The sequence below is a fragment of the Triticum dicoccoides genome, chromosome 5A, assembly GCF_002162155.2.
Source record: "Triticum dicoccoides isolate Atlit2015 ecotype Zavitan chromosome 5A, WEW_v2.0, whole genome shotgun sequence".
NCBI classification, from domain to species: Eukaryota; Viridiplantae; Streptophyta; class Magnoliopsida; order Poales; family Poaceae; genus Triticum; species Triticum dicoccoides.
The window spans coordinates 397,614,038-397,635,751 of NC_041388.1; positions in this window are offsets into that span (position 1 = coordinate 397,614,038).

Consider the following 21,714-nt stretch of genomic DNA (forward strand, 5'->3'; position numbering starts at 1 on the left):
TTAGGATACCAAAGATGCCAATGGCAGACCACGTCGTAACAGACCAAAGCGCCGCAACAACGGCAATAACACCGATGATACGTCAGTCAATGCCTGATTCAGAGGCTCTAGATCCGGTCAGCGGAAAAAGCCATTCAAAAGAAGTACTCCGACTCCGTCCAGTTTGAATCGCATACTGGATCGCTCGTGTCAAATCCACGGCACCCCCGACAAGCCAGCCAATCACACCAACAGAGAATGCTGGGTGTTCAAGTAGGCCGGCAAGTTAAATGCCGAAAACAAGGACAAGGGGCTGCATAGTGATGACGAGGAGGAGTCCCGGCCGCCGAACATGGGAGGACAGAAGAGGTTCCCCCCCACAACTGAAGACGGTGAACATGATATACGCAACCCACATTCCCAAGAGGGAACAGAAGCGTGCACTAAAGGACGTCTATGCGATGGAGCCCGTCGCCCCAAAGTTCAACCCATGGTCCGCTTGTTCGATCACCTTTGATCGCAGAGACCACCCCACTAGTATCCATCATGGCGGATCCGCCGCACTGGTCCTAGACCCCATCATCGACAGATTTCACCTCACTCGAGTCCTTATGGATGGCGGTAGCAACCTGAACCTGCTCTATCAGGATACATTGCGAAAAATGGGTATAGACCCCTCGAGGATCAAACCCACCAAAACCACCTTTAAGGGCGTCATCCCAGGTGTAGAGGCCCATTGCACGGGCTCAATCACACTAGAAGTGGTCTTTGGATCTCCGAACAACTTCCGAAGCAAGGAGTTAATCTTCGATATCGTCCCGTTTCGCAGTGGCTATCACGCACTGCTCGGGCGAACCGCATTTGCAAAATTCAATGCGGTACTGCATTACGCATACCCCAAGATCAAGATGCCAGGACCTAGGGGGGCATAACAGTGAATGGAAACACAGAACGCTTGCTCCGCATGGAAGAGCACACTGCGGCCCTCGCATCAGAAGCACAAATCAGCCTTTTAAGGCAAACCACTAATTCGGCGGTACAACCCCCGGGACACCTTCAAGCGAGTCCGGAGTAAACTGCAACAGGATCACCTGGCACATTCAGAGCTCGCCTAGAAATTCGGCCCCCGTCCCAGTCCCAGTCAAGCGACGAAATCCGTGCCGCATGTACATAATTACGCACTGAAAAAACCATGGACATAGGCGGGGGCACGATCAGGGCACGTCCCGCAATGCGGCTTAACCGCCCTAGGGGCTGTATACCTTTATCATTTTTTTGTCTTTCAGTACCTAACTCTCTGGAAGCCCTTTCCGGCAGTATGATTGCCGGACACCTTACGAGAAGGAACAACCAAGGAGGCAAGAAGCTAAGATGTACACGGGAACCCTCAGGTGGTCTCTAATAATAATCAATATACCCGCTTTCTACTATCCATACGCAGCTTGCCCTTGGATAGGACATGTCAAATAGTCCTACTTTCTGCTTATTGCACTACTTGTATCAGTATGCTTCGACGTATTATTTAAATAATAATGCATAATATTAGTCTATTATTGAATTATTCATCCCCTTTTTCTTATATGTTCATTTACGACAATCTGCACCCGTACATTCGGGTACGGTCAGTACGCCAGGGGCTTTCGTTTACCCCATAATACGGCGTGAGAAGTCCGAACACTTTCGACATTGTGGCACCCCGAACTTATAGCATTATATGCATCAGCTCCGAATCATGTCTTGGGTCAATAGTTGGGTTTGCTCGGCTCCCATGCTTTGGTACCTTACGTTTCGCTATATCGGCTAAGGTAGCGCTGGGAGAACTACTGTGATTGTGTCCCGGTTCTTCCGGACGAGCACCTCAGTAGAGAAAGCCGAAAACTGACTGTCATGATAAGGCGAGAGTTGGTCGCTGTTCGAGAGGTCTCAAGTCCTTAAAGACTTTTTCCGCTTCGGGCGAGGAGTCGGCCTTGCCCGACTTAGGCGTGTATAGCGCCCCAAATTCGGCCTTCCGAATACTAGGGGCTTTGCCAAAATTTAAAATTGTAGACTTCTATGGCTAAGTGAGAGTGATAAAACCTTATAGTCCGATTGCCTGGTTTGTTGCACTGAACACCTCCCTCGAAGGACCAAAAATTGGGATAAAGAGCGCTCAGGTTTATCCCGAACACCCCAGTACTAGTTACATGGGGATAGAAGCCGACGACTGGCCAACTCTCAGATTTTATAAATGGCTGCACAGAAGGTAATATTTTAAATTAAAAAAGCATTGCATAGCGCAAATGAACTCGTTTCACATTACAGGATCACACGAGCATGTTCATTCAAAAATTACATCTCTGGCACATTCATCCGCCATAAGGCGGGAACCCTTCAGGACACTCTCATAATACATTTCGGGGCAGAGATGCTTCTTGCCCACCGGCGGCCCCTCCTTCACCAGCTTCACGGCGTCCAGCTTCTCCCAATGCACCTTCGCCCGGGCAAAAGCCCTGCGCGCACCCTCGATGCAGACAGACCGCTTTATGACTTCAAGTCGTGGGCAGGCATCCACAAGATGCCTCACCAGACCAAAGTAGCTGCCGGGCAGGGGCTCGCGAGGCCATATCCGGACTATAAGACCCTTCATGGCCTGTTCAGCCGCCTTGTGAAGCTTGACCAATTGCTTTAGCTGGTCGCTCAAGGGCATTGGGTGTTCGGTCCCAGTATACTGAGACCAGAACAACTTTTCCGTCGAGCTCCCCTCCTCAGCTCGGTAAAACTCCGCGGCATCCAGTACACTGCGGGGAAGATCTGCGAACGCTCCTGGAGAGCTCCGAACTCGGGTAAGTAAAAGGAAAGTTTCCTTCACATGCTTGTTTTGCATAATAAATGCCTTACCCACTGCTATCTTCTTCACCGCATCAATCTCCTGGAGGGCCTTGTGGGCTTCAGCCTTGGCGCTCCGGGCGCTTTCAAGCGCCTTCGCAAGCTCGGACTCTCGCGTCTTAGAGTCAAGCTCCAAGGACTCATGTTTTTTTGGCGAGAGCCTCGAGCTCTTGCTGCACCTCGCCTACTCGGGCTTCTTGCTTTTCCTGCTCAATGCGCTCCTTGGCCGCTTTGTCTTCAGCCTCGGACATCGCCTTCTTCAGGGTCGCCACTTCGGTAGGGGCCCCTGGCAAATTCATGATGATCCTATTACGTTACACCCGAACTTCTTTTTAATATATAGACAAGGTATTACTTACCTTTTCTCTCCTCGAGCTGCCTCTTGGTAAGGTCGAGCTCGTCCTCGGACCGCTCCAGGCCCTGCTTCAGTGCAGAGACCTCCGCAGTACGTGTGGCAGCGGCCAGCAGTGAAGCCTGCACATACACATAGACATATTCTGATTAGACTCCTGAGTTATCATTTGATCCTCTATTCAGCCTTTCTTCGCGAACGCCGAACAGAGCATCAGGGGCTACTGTCCATGCGGTAATATTTTCTTATATTTTGATTGCTTACCTGAAAGCCTGTTAGGAGGCTGGTGCAAGCTTCGGTCAGTCCGTTTTTGGCGGACTGAATTTTCTTGATCACCGCACTCATGATAGTGCGGTGCTCTTCGTTGATGGAAGCGCCGCGAAGCGCTTCCATCAAGTTGTCTGGTGCCTCTGGATGGACAGAGGACACCGGCACGGGTGGCTTTCCCCCTTAACGGGGGATCGCCTGCCTGAGTCTGGAACCACCGAAGGTTCCGGGGCAGTATTCGGCTGGGGGCCGAACTTGGAGCCCGTGGGAGTCTTGCTCCCTTTGCGCCTAGGGTCCGGAAGGTCGCCTCGAGGTGCCCCCAGGACTACCTCCCCTCGGCTCGGTGCCTTTCGGGACAACACCTCGATGTTGTCCGTAGGGCAAGGGGTGGAGGCGGTCGGAAGTGAATCACTATTCCTATTCGACAAGTCCAGTGAACCGTCCGACGAATCTACGTCGAGATGAGCTTGGGACGGACTGCATAATCATATGCGGCGTAATGATAAACAGTGCAATAAGACATACCATGAATTACTATGGTGTCCAGATACTTACGACTTCGCCAGGGGCTTCTCCCTGGGTAACCACTCATCGCCGCTATAGGCGGCCATCATGGAGCAGTCCGGAGGGAGAGTCCTTCCCTTCTTGGACCCTTCGGCCTCCCTGGTTGGGCCGGCCTTCCTTTTCTTGTCTCCCCCGACTGGGGGGAGGACTTTCCTCCTCCTCCTCCTCGTTTTCATGGGAGGAGTGTGTGTCGGAGTCATCGGGCGATGAGTCCGATACAACCTTGCGCCGGAGACCCTTTCGGGTCCCCGTGGCCTTCTTCTTGGTCTTCTTCACCGGCACCTCGTAAGGTGCCAGAGCTAGCATCTCCGTTAGGAGAGCATCTGCAGGATCTTCAGGTAGGGGGGCTGGGCAATCAAGCCGCTCCACTGTCTTTATCCAGTCCTGTTAATGACATGGAAGCTTAGATCCCGCACATGATTTAACTGGGGCAAATAAATACCCTGTGAGATATAAAAACTTACCGGATTGGCATGGCGCTTTGCGCTGAGTCCGCGGTCCTCGGTGAGGGAAGGGGGTACCTCGGCGCCCTTGAACAAGACCCTCCAGACATCCTTGTGCGTCGTGTTGAAGAGCTCTCGCATCGTCTGGTGCTTGGCCGGGTCAAACTCCCACAAATTGAATGCCCGTTGTTGACACGGGAGGATCTGGCGGAAGAGCATGACCTGGACCACGTTGACGAGCTTGATTTTCTTGCTCATCATGTTCCTGATGCAGGTCTGGAGTCCGGCCAGCTCTATCGGAGAACCCCAGGACAGGCCCTTCTCTTTCCAGGAGGTGAGCCGCATGGGGATTCCAGATCGAAATTTGGTGGCCGCCACCCAGTTGGTCTCGCGCGGCTCGGTGATGTAGATGAAGGAAATATGCCCTAGAGGCAATAATAAAGTTATTATTTATTTCCTTATATCATGATAAATGTTTATTATTCATGCTAGATTTTATTAACCGGAAACATAATACATGTGTGAATACATAGACAAACAGAGTGTCACTAGTATGCCTCTACTTGACTAGCTCGTTGATCAAACATGGTTATGTTTCCTAACCATAGACATGAGTTGTCATTTGATTAACGGGATCACATCATTAGGAGAATGATGTGATTGACTTGACCCATTCCGTTAGCATAGCACTCGATCATTTAGTTTGTTGCTGTTGCTTTCTTCATGACTTATACATGTTCCTATGACTATGAGATTATGCAACTCCCGTTTACCGGAGGAACACTTTGTGTGCTACCAAACATCACAACGTAACTGGGTGATTATAAAGGTGCTCTACAGGTGTCTCCGAAGGTACTTGTTGGGTTGGCATATTTCAAGATTAGGATTTGTCACTCCGATTGTCGTAGAGGTATCTCTGGGCCCTCTCAGTAATGCACATCACTTAAGCCTTGCAAGTATTGCAACTAATGAGTTAGTTGCAGGATGATGTATTATGGAACGAGTAAAGAGACTTGCCTGTAACGAGATTGAACTAGGTATTGAGATACCGATGATCGAATCTCGGGCAAGTAACATACCGATGATAAAGGGAACAACGTATATTGTTATGCGGTCTGACCGATAAAGATCTTCATAGAATATGTGGGAGCCAATATGAGCATCCAGGTTCCGCTATTGGTTATTGACCGGAGACGTGTCTCGGTCATGTCTACATTGTTCTCGAACCCGTAGGGTCCGCACACTTAAGGTTTTGATGACAGTTATATTATGAGTTTATGAGTTTTGATGTACTTAAGGAGTTCGGAGTCCCGGATGAGATCGGGGATATGACGAGGAGTCTCGAAATGGTCGAGATGTAAAGATCGATATATTGGACGACTATATTCGGACATCGGAAAGGTTCCGAGTGATTCGGGTATTTTTCAGAGTACCAGAGAGTTACGGGAATTCGCCGGGGAGTATATGAGCCTTATTGGGCCATACGGGAATAGAGGAGAGAGGCCAAAAGGAAGGAGGCGCGCGCCCCCCTCTGGTCCGAATTGGCAAGGGGTGCAACCCACTTTTCCTTGTTCCTCTCCCCCTGTTTCCTTCTCTCCTACTCCAACAAGGGAAGGAGGAGTCCTACTCCCGGTGGGAGTAGGACTCCCCCTTGGCGCGCCCTCCTCCTAGGCCAGCCACCTCTCCCCTTGCTCCTTTATATACAGGGGTAGGGGGGCACCTCTAGACAACAGTTGATCATTGATCTCTTAGCCGTGCGCGGTGCCCCCCTCCACCATCGTCCTCGATAATATTGTAGTGGTGCTTAGGCGAAGCCCTGCAACAGTAGAACATCAAGATCGTCACCATGCCGTCGTGCTGAAGGAACTCTTCCTCGACATTCTGCTGGATCAGAGTCCGGGGATCATCATCGAGCTGAACGTGTGCTAGAACTCGGAGGTGACGTAGTTTCGGTGCTTGATCAGTCGGGCCGTGAAGACGTACGACTACATCAACCACATTGTGCTAACGCTTCCGCTTTCGGTCTACGAGGGTACGTGGACAACACTCTCCCCTCTCGTTGCTATGCATCACCATGATCTTGCGTGTGCGTAGGAATTTTTTTGAAATTACTACGTTCCCCAACAGTGGCATCCGAGCCTAGGTTTTATGCGTTGATGTTATATGCACGAGTAGAACACAAGTGAGTTGTGGGTGATATAAGTCATACTGCTTACCAGCATGTCATACTTTGGTTCGGCAGTACTGTTGGATGAAGCGGTCCGGACCGACATTACGCGTACGCTTACGCGAGACTGGTTCTACCGACGTGCTTTGCACATAGGTGGCTGGCGGGTGTCAGTTTCTCCAACTTTAGTTGAACCAAGTGTGGCTACGCCCGGTCCTTGCGAAGGTTAAAACAACACCAACTTGACAAACTATCATTGTGGTTTTGATGCGTAGGTAAGAACGGTTCTTGCTAAGCCTGTAGCAGCCACGTAAAACTTGCAACAACAAAGTAGAGGACGTCTAACTTGTTTTTGCAGGGCATGTTGTGATGTGATATGGTCAAGACATGATGCTAAATTTTATTGTATGAGATGATCATGTTTTGTAACCGAGTTATCGGCAACTGGCAGGAGCCATATGGTTGTCGCTTTATTGTATGCAATGCAATCGCGCTGTAATGCTTTACTTTATCACTAAGCAGTAGCGATAGTCGTGGAATCATAAGATTGGCGAGATGACAGCGATACTACGATGGAGAACAAGGTGTCGCGCCGGTGACGATGGTGATCATGACGGTACTTCGGAGATGGAGATCACAAGTACAAGATGATGATGGCCATATCATATCACTTATATTGATTGCATGTGATGTTTATCTTTTATGCATCTTATCTTGCTTTGATTGACGGTAGCATTATAAGATGATCCCTCACTAAATTATCAAAGTATAAGTGTTCTCCCTAAGTATGCACCATTGCGAAAGTTCTTTGTGCTGAGACACCACATGATGATCGGGTGTGATAGGCTCTACGTTCAAATACAACAGGTGCAAAATAGTTGCACACGCGGAATACTCAGGTTAAACTTGACGAGCCTAGCATATAACAGATATGGCCTCGGAACATGGAGACCGAAAGGTCGAGCGTGAATCATATAGTAGATATGATAACATAGTGATGTTCACCATTGAAACTACTCCATCTCACGTGATGATCGGACATGGTTTAGTTGATTTGGATCACGTGATCACTTAGAGGATTAGAGGGATGTCTATCTAAGTGGGAGTTCTTAAGTAATATGATTAAATTGAACTTAAATTTATCATGAACTTAGTCCTGATAGTATTTTGTAAATCATGTTGTAGATCAATAGCTCGCGTTGTTGCTTCCCTGTGTTTATTTTGATATGTTCCTAGAGAAAACTAAGTTGAAAGATGTTAGTAGCAATGATGCGGATCGGATCCGTGATCTGAGGTTTATCCTCATTGCTGCACAGAAGAATTATGTCCTTGATGCACCGCTAGGTGACAGACCTATTGCAGGAGCAGATGCAGACGTTATGAATGTTTGGCTAGCTCAATATGATGACTACTTGATAGTTTAGTGCACCATGCTTAACGGCTTAGAATCGGGACTTCAAAGACGTTTTGAACGTCATGGACCATATGAGATGTTCCAAGAGTTGAAGTTAATATTTCAAGCAAATACCTGAGTTGAGAGATATGAAGTCTCCAACAAGTTCTATAGCTAAAAGATGGAGGAGAATAGCTCAAGCAGTGAGCATGTGCTCAGATTGTCTGGGTACTACAATCGCTTGAATCAAGTGGGAGTTAATCTTCCAGATAAAATAGTGATTGATAGAATTCTCTAGTCACCATCACCAAGTTAGTAGAACTTCGTGATGAACTATAATATGCAAGGGATAACAAAAACGATTCCCAAGCTCTTCGTGATACTGAAATCAACAAAGGTAGAAATCAAGAAAAGCATCAAGTGTTGATGGTAAACAAAATCACTAGTTTCAAGTAAAGGGACAAAGGGAAGAAAGGGGAAATTCAAGAAGAACGGCAAGCAAGTTGCTGCTCAAGTGAAAAACCCAAGTCTGAACCTAAGCCTGAAACTGAGCGCTTCTACTGCAAAGGGACTGGTCACTGGAAGCGGAACTACCCCAAGTAATTTGCGGATAAGAAGGATGGCAAAGTGAACATAGGTATATTTGATATACATGTTATTGATGTGTACTTTACTAGTGTTTATAGCAACCCCTCAGTATTTGATACTAGTTCAGTTGCTAAGAATAGTAACTCGAAACGGGAGTTGCAGAATGAACGGAGACTAGTTAAGGGTGAAGTGATGATGTGTATTGGAAATGGTTCCAAGATTGATATGATCATCATCGCACACTCCCTATACTTTCGGGATTAGTGTTAAACCTAAAATAAAAGTTATTTAGTGTTTGCGTTGAGCATAAATATGATTGGATCATGTTTATTGCAATACGGTTATTCATGTAAGTTAGAGAATAATTGTTGTTCTGTTTACATGAATAAAACCTTCTATGGTCATACACCCAATGAAAATGGTTTGTTGGATCTCGATCGTGGTGATACACATTCTCATAATATTGAAGCCAAAGGATGCAAAGTTAATAATGATAGTGCAACTTATTTGTGGCACTGCCGTTTAGGTCATATTGGTGTAAAGCGCATGAAGAAAATCCATGCTGATGGGCTTTTGGAATCACTTGATTATGAATCAGTTGATGCTTGCGAATCGTGCCTCATGGGCAAGATGATTAAGACTCCGTTCTCCGGAACAATGGAGCAAGCAACTGACTTATTGGAAATAATACATACTGATGTATGCAGTCCGATGAATGTTGAGGCTCACGGCGGGTATCGTTATTTTCTGACCTTGACAGATGATCTGAGCAGATATGGGTATATCTACTTGATGAAACATAAGTCTGAAACATTTGAAAAGTTCAAAAACCTTCAGAGTGAAGTGGAAAATCATCGTGACAAGAAAATAAAGTTTCTAGGATCTGATCACAGAGACAAATATTTGAGTTACGAGTTTGGTCTTCAATTAAAACAATGTGGAATAGTTTCACAAAATCGTGCCACCTGGAACACCACAACATAATGGTGTGTCCGAACGTCATAAACGTACTATTATTGTATATAGTGCAGTCTATGATGTTTCTTACCGATTAACCACATTAGTTTTGAGGTTATGCATTAGAGACAACTACATTCACGTTAAATAGGGCACCATCTAAATCCGTTGAGACGACACTGTATGAACTATGGTTTGGCAAGAAACCTAAGCTATCGTTTCTTAAAGTTTGAGGTTGCAATGCTTATGTGAAAAAGTTTCAACCTGATAAGCTCAAATCCAAATCGGAGAAGTGTGTCTTCATAGGATACCCAAAAGAAAATGTTGGGTACACCTTCTATCACAGATCCGAAGGCAAGATATTCATTGCTGAGAATGGACCCTTTCTAGAGAAGGAGTTTCTCTCGAAAGAAGTGAGTGGGAGGAAAGTAGAACTTGATGAGGTAACTGTACCTGCTCCCTTATTGGAAAGTAGTTCATCACAGAAATCTGTTCCTGTGACTATTACACCAATTAGTGAGGAAGCTAATGATGATGATCATGTAACTTCAGATCAAGTTACTACCAAACCTCGTAGGTAAACTAGAGTGAGATCCGCACCAGAGTGGTACGGTAATCCTGTTCTAAAGGTCATGTTACTTGACCATGACAAGCCTACGAACTATGAGGAAGCGATGATGAGCCCAGATTTCGCGAAATGGCTTGAGGCCATGAAATCTAAGATGAGATCCATGTATGAGAACAAAGTATGGACTTTGATTGACTTGCTCATTGATCGGCGAGCCATTGAGATTAAATGGATCTTCAAGAGAAAGACGGACGCCGATAGTAGTGTTACTATCTACAAAGCTAGAATTGTCGCAAAAAGGTTTTCGACAAGTTCAAGGTGTTGACTATGATGAGAGTTTCTCACTCGTATCTATGCTTAAGTCTGTCCGAATCATGTTAGCAATTGCCGCATTTTATGAAATCTGGCAAATGGATAAACAAAACTACATTCTTTAATGGATTTATTAAAGAAGAGTTGTATATGATGCAACCAGAAGGTTTTGTCAATCCTAAAGGTACTAACAAAATATGCAAGCTCGAGCGATCCATCTATGGACTGGTGCAAGCATCTCAGAGTTGGAATATACGCTTTGATAAGTTGATCAAAGCATATCGTTTTATACAGACTTGCGGTGAAGCCTGTATTTACAAGAAAGTGAGTGGGAGCACTACAACATTTCTGATAAGTATATGTGAATGACATATTGTTGATCAGAGATAATGTAGAATTATTCTGCAAAGCATAAATGAATGTTTGAAAGGAGTTTTTCAAAGAAAGACCTCGGTGAAGCTGCTTACATATTGAGCATCAAGATCTATAGAGATAGATCAAGACGCTTGATAAGTTTTTCAATGAGTACATACCTTGACAAGATTTTGAAGTAGTTCAAAATGGAACAATCAAAGAAGGAGTTCTTGCCTGTGTTACAAGGTGTGAAGTTGAGTAAGACTCAAAACCCGACCACGGCAGAAGATAGAGAGAGAATGAAAGTCATTCCCTATGCCTCAGCCATAGGTTCTATAAAGTATGCCATGTTGTGTACCAGACCTATTGTATACCCTATCCTGAGTTTGGCAAAGGAGTACAATAGTGATCTAGGAGTAGATCACTAGACATTGGTCAAAATTATCCTTAGTGGAATAAGGATATGTTTCTCGATTATGGAAGTGACAAAAGGTTCGTCGTAAAGGGTTACGTCGATGCAAATTTTGACACTGATCCAGATGACTCTAAAATCTCAATCTGGATACATATTGAAAGTGGGAGAAATTAGCTAGAGTGGCTCTGTGCAGAGCATTGTTGACATAGAAATTTGCAAAATACTTACGGATCTGAATGTGGCAGACCCGTTGACTAAACTTCTCTCACAAGCAAAACATGATCACACCTTAGTACTCTTTGGGTGTTAATCACATAGCGATGTGAACTAGATTATTGACTCTAGTAAACCCTTTGGGTGTTGGTCACATGTCGATGTGAACTATGGGTGCTAATCACATGGTGATGTGAACTATTGGTATTAAATCACATGGCGATGTGAACTAGATTATTGACTCAAGTGCAAGTGGGAGACTGAAGGAAATATGCCCTAGAGGCAATAATAAAGTTATTATTTATTTCCTTATATCATGATAAATGTTTATTATTCATGCTAGAATTGTATTAACCGGAAACATAATACATGTGTGAATACATAGACAAACAGAGTGTCACTAGTATGCCTCTACTTGACTAGCTCGTTGATCAAAGATGGTTATGTTTCCTAACCATAGACATGAGTTGTCATTTGATTAACGGGATCACATCATTAGGAGAATGATGTGATTGACTTGACCCATTCCGTTAGCATAGCACTTGATCGTTTAGTTTGTTGCTGTTGCTTTCTTCATGACTTATACATGTTCCTATGACTATGAGATTATGCAACTCCCGTTTACCGGAGGAACACTTTGTCTTCTACCAAACATCATAACATAACTGGGTGATTATAAAGGTGCTCTACAGGTGTCTCCGAAGGTACTTGTTGGGTTGGCGTATTTCGAGATTAGGATTTGTCACTTCGATTGTCGGAGAGGTATCTCTGGGCCCTCTCGGTAATGCACATCACTTAAGCCTTGCAAGCATTGCAACTAATGAGTTAGTTGCAGGATGATGTATTACGGAACGAGTAAAGAGACTTGCCGGTAACGAGATTGAACTAGGTATTGAGATACCGATGATCGAATCTCGGGCAAGTAACATACCGATGACAAAGGGAACAACGTATGTTGTTATCCGGTCTGACCGATAAAGATCTTCATAGAATATGTGGGAGCCAATATGAGCATCCAGGTTCCGCTATTGGTTATTGACCGGAGATGTGTCTCGGTCATGTCTACATTGTTCTCGAACCCGTAGGGTCCGCACGCTTAAGGTTTCGATGACAATTATATTATGAGTTTATGAGTTTTCATGTACCGAAGGAGTTCGGAGTCTCGGATGAGATCAGGGACATGACGAGGAGTCTCGAAATGGTCGATACGTAAAGATCGATATATTCGACGACTATATTCGGACACCGAAAAGGTTCCAAGTGATTCGGGTATTTTTCGGAGTACCAAAGAGTTACGGGAATTCGCCGGGGAGTATATGGGCCTTATTGGGCCATACGGGAATAGAGGAGAGAGGCCAAAAGGAAGGAGGCGCGCCCCCCCTCTGGTTCGAATTGGACAAGGGGTGCAGCCCACTTTTCCTTGTTCCTCTCCCCCTCTTTCCTTCTCTCCTACTCCATCAAGGATCCCCCCTTGGCGCGCCCTCCTCCTAGGCCGGCCACCTCTCCCTTTGCTCCTTTATATACAGGGGCAGGGGGGCACCTCTAGACAACAATTGATCATTGATCTCTTAGCCGTGTGCGGTGCCCCCCTCCACCATAGTCCTCGATAATATTGTAGTGGTGCTTAGGCGAAGCCCTGCAACAGTAGAACATCAAGATCGTCACCACGCCGTCGTGCTGACGGAACTCTTCCCCGACATTCTACTAGATCAGAGTCTGGGGATCGTCATCGAGCTGAACGTGTGCTAGAACTCTGAGGTGCCGTAGTTTCGGTTCTTGATCGGTCAGGCCGTGAAGACGTACGACTACATCAACCGCGTTGTGCTAACGCTTCCGCTTTCGGTCTACGAGGGTACGTGGACAACACTCTCCCCTCTCGTTGCTATGCATCACCATGTTCTTGTGTGTGTGTAGGAATTTTTTTGAAATTACTACATTCCCCAACAGTAGAACCACCCGATTGCCACCCCTTTATGGTATCCACATAGGAGCCCTCGAGCCAGGTGACGTTAGGAATTTTGTCCACCATGGTGCCTCCGCAATCTGCTTGCTGGCCGACCACCACCTTCGGTTTAGCATTGAAGGTTTTCAGCCATAGGCCGAAGTGGGGCCTGATGCGAAGGAAGGCCTCATACACGATTGATAAACACCGAGATGTTGAGGATGAAATTGGGGGCCAGATCATGAAAATCCAGCCCATAGTAAAACATGAGCTCGCGGACAAATGGGTGGAGGGGAAATCCTAGTCCTCGGATGAAGTGGGCAAGAAAAACTACCCTCTCATGGGGTTCGGGCGTAGGGATGATCTGCCCTGCATCTGGCAGCCGGTGCGCGATATCCGCAGCCTGATATCCGGCTTCCCTTAAATTTGCGATGTACTCCTCCGTGACGGAGGAGACCATCCACTTGCCTCCTACTCCGGACATGCTTGGAGTGGTTTGAGAAGAAAAATGCGAACTTGGGCGCTGGAGCTCGAGTGTGTGAGAATGGATAAGCAAGGAGGTAGAAGGCGTGGGTAAAAGGGGTGAATCCTTGTCCCTTTATAAGGGCGGAAGAGGCGATGCGCCTCCCCACTTGCCTGGTAAAATCGCTTATTCCCCAAGCGCCGCAATTGATGGCGCGGTTGGGTTACCCATGTCCGTATTGATGAGAATCCCGTAATAAGGGGGACACGATCTCTGCTTTGACAAGACGTGTCAAGAAAACCGCCCCACGATGTATGCGGTGCTGGTTGAGAAAAACGGTTCAAATAATGACCGGGCCATGACATGATGTCATGCTGTCAAACATGTTAGCAGATTGGATTTTTGGAAATATTATTCTCTCTACGGTGGTATGTGAAACTTGTTTTGCAGAGCCGGACACTATCCTTGTGTTCAAAATCTTCTATGGAGTATTCAGAGGAGGAACCCGCCTTGCAATGCCGAAGACAAAACTGCGCGCCGGACTCATCGTCATTGAAGCCTGGTTCAGGGGCTACTGAGGGAGTCTTGGATTAGGGGGTCTCTGGACAGCCGGACTATATCCTTTGGCCGGATTGTTGGACTATGAAGATACAAGATTGAAGACTTCGTCCCGTGTCCGGATGGGACTTTCCTTGGCATAGAAGGCAAGCTTGGCAATACAGATATGTAGATCTCCTCCCTTCTAACCGACTCTGTGTAACCCTAACCCCCTCCGGTGTCTATATAAATCGGAGGGTTTAGTCCATAGGACAACAGACAATCATACCATAGGTTAGCTTCTAGGGTTTAGCCTCTACGATCTCGTGGTAGATCAACTCTTGTAATACTCATATCATCAAGAACAATCAAGCAGGATGTAGGGTATTACCTCCATCAAGAGGGCCCAAACCTGGGTAAACATCGTGTCCCCTGCCTCGTGTTACCATCCGCCTTAGACGCACAGTTCGGGACCCCCTACCCGAGATCTGCCGGTTTTGACACCGACAGCAAGAAAGATCAATCTAGTAGGCCAAACCAAACTGATAATTCGAAGAGACTTGCAAAGATAACCATCATACATAAAAGAATTCAGAGAAGATTCAAATATTGTTCATAGATAAACTTGATCATAAACCCACAATTCATCGGTCTCAACAAACACACCGCAAAAGAAGATTACATCGAATAGATCTCCACAAGAGAGGGGGAGAACTTTGTATTGAGATCCAAAAAGAGACAAGAAGCCATCTAGCTAATAACTAAGGACCCATAGGTCTGAAGTAAACTACTCACACTTGATCGGAGAGGCTATGGTGTTGATGTAGAAGCCCTCCGTGATCGATACCCCCTCCGGCGGAGCTCCGAAAAAGGCCCCAAGATGGGATCTTGTGGATACTGAAAGTTATGGCGGTCGAATTAGGGTTTTGGCTTCGTATTTGGTAGTTTGGGGGGTACTTAGATATATATAGGAGGAAGGAGTACGTCGATGGAGCAACGTGGGCCCCACGAGGGTGGAGGGCACGCCTGGGGGGGAGGCGCGCCCCCTACCTCGTCAAGGGCGGATCCACCATGGGTCAAGCGTGTTTAGATGAACACCCGAAAATTTATGCAAATATTTTTTTATGTATAGGCATATATGGCAGAGTATAGAAATACGATCCTACATGGGCCCAATACCTGCACTTTGGCACTTTGGCAGCAGGCGAGCAGCCCATTAGGCCATTAGGTATTACCTGACTGCGCACGAGAGCCTGGACACGCACCCGGCCAGCCGCTTCATTCCCCAATTCCCACGAATAGAGACAGGAGCGGCGACGCGAGGGCATGGCGAGCCATGGCCAGCCGCCGGCGCAGGAGTTCACCAGGGCCATCGCCGACGTGGCCGCCGCCGGTGAGGAGCAGGAGCTAGTACCCTGTCCCAGTGCGGGTCACGGCGCCGCATCACAGCCACAGAGATAGTAGGTCGCACCGCCGGTGCCGCCGGCCGCCGCAGTTGTCGATGCCACGGAGGGGAGTGTACCTCCAGTGCAGCAATTTGCTCCAACAACCTCAAGCTCTAAGCCTAAGGTGAATCCCCTTTCAAGTTCCAAGTTCCAACTCTGAAATTTCATTCTTTGATTTGATTCATTGTGAAATCCGAACTGAATGTGTAGTTTCTATTTGATTCAGTGAGAAGTAGCTATAGATGTCATTGAAAGGAGTTAGGATCTGTTGATTTATTAAAATAAAAATAACAAAGGAATTGTATTTGAATTGTAGGCCGTACAGAATTCAAAACTCAAGAGGAAGAGCATTGCCATTGATTTGAAAACTTTGTGGAGTAGAGCTGGGAAGAAATCTAGAGCATGTGCAGGGGCTCTAGTGAACACAAGTCCAATTGCAGAACATGTTTAGGTTGAGCAGCAAGTGCAGGTGCAGAACACTTCCCCATTGAATCAACTTCATAGCACTATGAGCTCCCCTTCAGTTCAAAATCAGCAGTAGCTACAGATTGTTGGTGCCAAGAACACAAGTCCAATAGCAGAACCTGAGATTGAGCACGAAGCAAGCGAAGAATCTGAAAATATAGAGGAAGAGAATGACTCTGAAGATGCAGTTTACGATGTTCAGCTGCTTGAACCTGATCCTGGGAAGAGGATTGCTATTGCAGATTATGATGTTAATGACCAGAACAGGATTAGAAGAGGATACATTGCAAAAGGGGCTTGTCAACCAAAAAAGTATGCTTTTCCACAACACCCTGTTGGAGGTATGCATCGATTTGTAGCTAAATGGTTCAAGTCTTATGAATGGCTTGAGTATAGTAAAGAACTAGATGCTGCTTTCTGCTTTGTATGTTATCTTTTCAAGGATAATTCACATGTTGGTGGGGATTGCTTTGTGAATGGAGGATTTAGAAATTGGAATCACAAGGCTAGTTTTGGGAAACATGTTGGTGGGATCAATAGTGCACACAACAAAGTACAAGAGAAATACAATTTCTTCATTGCACCCAAAACAACAATCGTAGAGTCATTTTCTTCAACCACCAAACAAGACAAGGTTCTATATATAGCTCGCTTGACATATTATCTTAAATGCCTGAGGTTTCTTTTGGGTCAAGGGTTAGCTTTTCGTGGACATGATGAAAGAGAAGTTTCACTTAATAAAGGTAATTTCCTTGAGCTTCTACATTGGCTAGCAGAGAATTTTGAAGAAGTGAATAAGGTGGTTCTTAAGAATGCTCCAAAGAACAACAAAATGATAGCTCATGAAATACAAACAGACCTCCTCAACTCTTGTGCCAAAGAAACTACTAGGCTTATGATGGAAGAGCTAGGTGATAGTTGTTTCTCAATACTTGCCGGTGAATCAAGTGATGTGTATCTACAAGAACAATTGGCTCTTTGTCTGCGTTATGTTGATTAAATCGGAAGGGTGGTTGAGAGGTTTCTTGGTATTTTACATGTTGCAGACACCACATATTTGACACTCAAAACAACAATTGAGAGTTTGCTTATGGGACATGGTTTGACCTTCTCTAGAGTACGTGGGCAAGGGTACGATGGTGCTAGCAACATGAAGGGTCATGTCAATGGTCTAAAGAAACTAATTATGGATGAGTCCCCTTCTGCCTATTATGTGCATTGTTTTGCTCATCAACTTCAGTCATCTCTAGCTGCCGTTGCTAAGGAGAACCGTGATTGTGTTTTGTTCTTTCAACAACTTGCTAATCTATTGAATGTTCTTGGATGTCTTGTAAGAAGATTAGAATGCTTCGTGTGGCTCAAGCTGAACAGATCATTAAAGCATTGGAATTGGAGGAAATTGAAACTGGGAAAGGCATGAATCAAGAGATGGGTTTGAGTAGGCCGGGTGACACTCGTTGGGGATCTCACCACAAAACTATTATGCATATTCTCCGCATGTATCCTTCAATCCGGCTAGTTCTCAACAAGTTAGTAAGAGACCCAACTCAAAGCAATGAGGCTATGCTTGCTGAAACTATGTTGACATATTTTGAGTCATTTGACTTTGTTTTCATGGCACACTTGTTGCAAACCATATTTGGGCACACCAATGACTTAAGTCGTGCTTTGCAAAAGAAAGATCAAGACATTGTTAATGCTGTTGAACTCATTCATTTGACAAAGATTCAATTGCAATTGTTGAGAGATGATGGTGGATGGGAAACTTTCCTTGAAGAGGTCACTTCTTATTGTGTCAAGCATAAAGTCAAAGTTCCTCAAATGGGTGGTAAGTACAAGCCACCTGGAAGACCCTCAAGATTCTACAAAAATCTCACGAATCTCCATCGCTTCCATGTTGAGATGTTTTTGGGTCTTATTGATAGGCAACTTCGAGAGCTTGGAGATAGATTTGATGAGGTAAACACTGAATTACTTCATTACATGGGATCATTCAGTCCGGTAAATTCTTTTGCTACTTATCATAAGGAAAACTTGGTTAAGCTTGTGCATCTTTATCCTTTGGATTTCACGGAGGAAGATCTGATGCATATTCCTTATCAACTTACACACTTCATTACTGATATGCGTAGAGATGGGAGGTTTAGAAAGGTCAAAAACATAGTCGACCTTTCTATTATGCTTGTCGAGACAAACAAGAGTGTCATTTATAACCTTGTTTACAAGCTTCTCAAATTGGTTCTAATCCTACCAGTAGCAACAACTAGTGTTGAGAGAGTGTTCTCTTCAATGACTTATGTGAAAAACAAGCTACGGAATAAAATGGGGAATCAACTCTTGAATGATTGCTTGGTTACATTTATTGAGAGGGAATTCTTTTTTGAAGTGAAGGATGGTGTTGTCATTTCTCCCTTTCAAGCCATGACAAAGCGTATGGTCGAGTTGTAATTTTCTTATCTATTTTGTAGTTTCCTTAATCTGTATTGCTGTTGCTGTGAACGAATTGGCTCCTCTGTTAAGGCCGATCCAGAATTGACTCATATGTTGTCTTTCAGTTGCTTGCTTCTGCTTTTATTGATACAGATGTTGTTGCTACTGAACAATTTGTATTGCTGCGAACGAATTGGCTCCTCTGTTAGCGTGAATTTTTTTGAACACCCAATTTTAAATTCCTGGATCTGCCACTGTACATCGTGCCTTCATGGTTGATTGCTTGACGTAGGGTCCAAGTCCTCTAGATCATGTTCATTCCAAAAATCACGTTCCCGAAGGTTTCATTCCGTTTTGACTCCGTTTGATATTCTTTTTCCGTGAAACCCTAAAATAGGCAAAAAGCAGCAATTCTGGGTTGGGCCTCCGGTTAATAGGTTAGTCCCAAAAATAATATAAAAGTGTATAATAAAGCCCAATAATGTCCAAAACAAGATATACTATAGCATGGAACAATAAAAAATTATAGATACGTTGGAGACGTATCAAGCATCCCAAGCTTAATTCCTGCTCGTCCTCGAGTAGGTAAATGATAAAAACAGAATTTTTGATGTGGAATGCTACTTGGCATAATTTCAATGTAATTCTCTTAATTGTGGTATGAATATTTAGATCTGAAAGATTCAAGACAAAAGTTTAATATTGACATAGAAATAATAATACTTCAAGCATACTAACTAAGCAATTATGTCTCTTCAATATAACATGGCTAAAGAAAGTTATCCCTACAAAATCATATAGTCTGGCTATGCTCCATCTTCACCACACAAAGTATTCAAATCATGCACAACCCCAATGACAAGCCAAGCAATTGTTTCATACTTTTGGTGTTCTCAAACTTTTTCAATCTTCACGCAATACATGAGCGTGAGCCATGGACATAGCACTATAGGTGGAATAGAATGGTGGTTGTGGAGAAGACAAAAGGGAGAAGATAGTCTCACATCAACTAGGTGTATCAACGGGCTATGGAGATGCCCATTAATAGATATCAATGTGAGTGAGTAGGGATTGCCATGCAACGGATGCACTAGAGCTATAAGTGTATGAAAGCTCAACAAAAGAAACTAAGTGGGTGTGCATCCAACTTGCTTGCTCACTGTCGGTGTCAAAACCGGCGGATCTCGGGTAGGGGGTCCCGAATTGTGCGTCTAAGGCGGATGGTAACAGGAGGCAGGGGACACGATGTTTTACCCAGGTTCGGTCCCTCTTGATGGAGGTAAAACCCTACGTCCTGCTTGATTATTCTTGATAATATGAGTAGTACAAGAGTTGATCTACCACGAGATCGGAGAGGCTAAACCCTAGAAGCTAGCCTATGGTATGATTGTATGGTGTCCTATGGACTAAAACCCTCTGGTTTATATAGACACCGAAGGGGGCTAGGGTTACACAGAGTCGGTTACAAGGAAGGAGATCTACATATCCGTATTGCCAAGCTTTCCTTCCACGCCAAGGTTTATATGGACACGGGACGAAGTCTTCAATCTTGTATCTTCATAGTCCAACAGTGCAGCCAAAGGATATAATCCGGCTGTCCGGATACCCCCTAATCCAGGACTCCCTCAGTAGCCCCTGAACCAGGCTTCAATGACGATAAGTCCGACGCGTAGATTGTCTTCGGCATTGCAAGGCGGGTTCCTCCTCCGAATTCTTCATAGAAGATCTTGAACACGAGGATCGTGTCTGGCTCTGCAAAATAAGTTCCACATACCACCATAGAGGGAATAATATTTACACAAATCTAATCTACTGACGTACCCCGTAGTGTGACATCACACCACAGCCAGGTCTTTATTCGAATCGTTTTTCATAACCTATCTCAGCGTGTTTCGCAAGGTGGTTTCCTTGACACGTCTTGTCGAAGAAGAGATCGTGTCCCCTTATTACGGGATTCCCATCAATAAGGACGTGGGTAACCCAACCGCGCCATTAATTACGGCGCTTGGGGAATAAGCGAGTTTTACCAGGCTGGTGGGGGCACATAGTTTCGTCTGCCCTTATAAAGGGACAAGGTTTCACCTTTTTCTACCCACGCCTTCTTCCTCCTTGCTCATCCATTCTCGCGCACTCGAGCTCCAGCACCCAAGTCCACATCCTTCTCCTCAACTCTCTCCAAACATGTCCGGAGCGGGAGGCAAGTGGATGGCCTCCTCTGTCACGGAGGGACACATCAAAAAGCTACGTGGAGCCGGATACTTAGCCGCGGATATCGCGCACCGGCTGCCAGCCACGGGGCAGATCGTGCCTACCCCGGAACCTCACGAAAGGGTGGGTTTCCTTCCCCACTTCGTCCGCGGACTGGGGTTTTCCCTCCATCCATTCGTCCGCGACCTTATGTTCTATTATGGACTAGACTTTCCTGATCTGTCCCCGAATTTCATCCTCAACATCTCGGCGTTCATCGTCGTGTGCGAGGCTTTCCTCCGCATCCAGCCCCACTTCGTCCTATGGCCGAAGACCTTCAATATCAAGCCGAAGGTAGTAGGCGGCCAACAAGCAGAATGCGGCGGAGCCATGGTGGGCAAAATGCCCAACGTTACATGGCTCGAGGGCTCCTTCGTGGAGACCATAAAGGGGTGGCAATCGGGGTGGTTCTACATCACCGAGCCACGCGACACCAACTAGGTGGCGGCCCCCGAGTTTCGATCTGGAATCCCCACGCGGCTCACTTCCTGGAAGGAGAAGGGCCTGTCCTGGGGCTCATCGGTGGAGCTGGACGGACTCCAGAAGTGTATCCGGAACGTGATAAGCAAGAAAATTAAGCTTGTTAACATAGTCCAGGTCATGCTCTTCCACCGGATCCTCCCGTGTCAACAACGGGTTTTTAATTTATGGGAGTTCGACCCGGCCCAGCACCAGACTCTACACGAGCTCTTCGACATGACGCATAAGGACGTCTGGAAGGTGTTGTTCAAGGGCGCCGGGGTCCCCC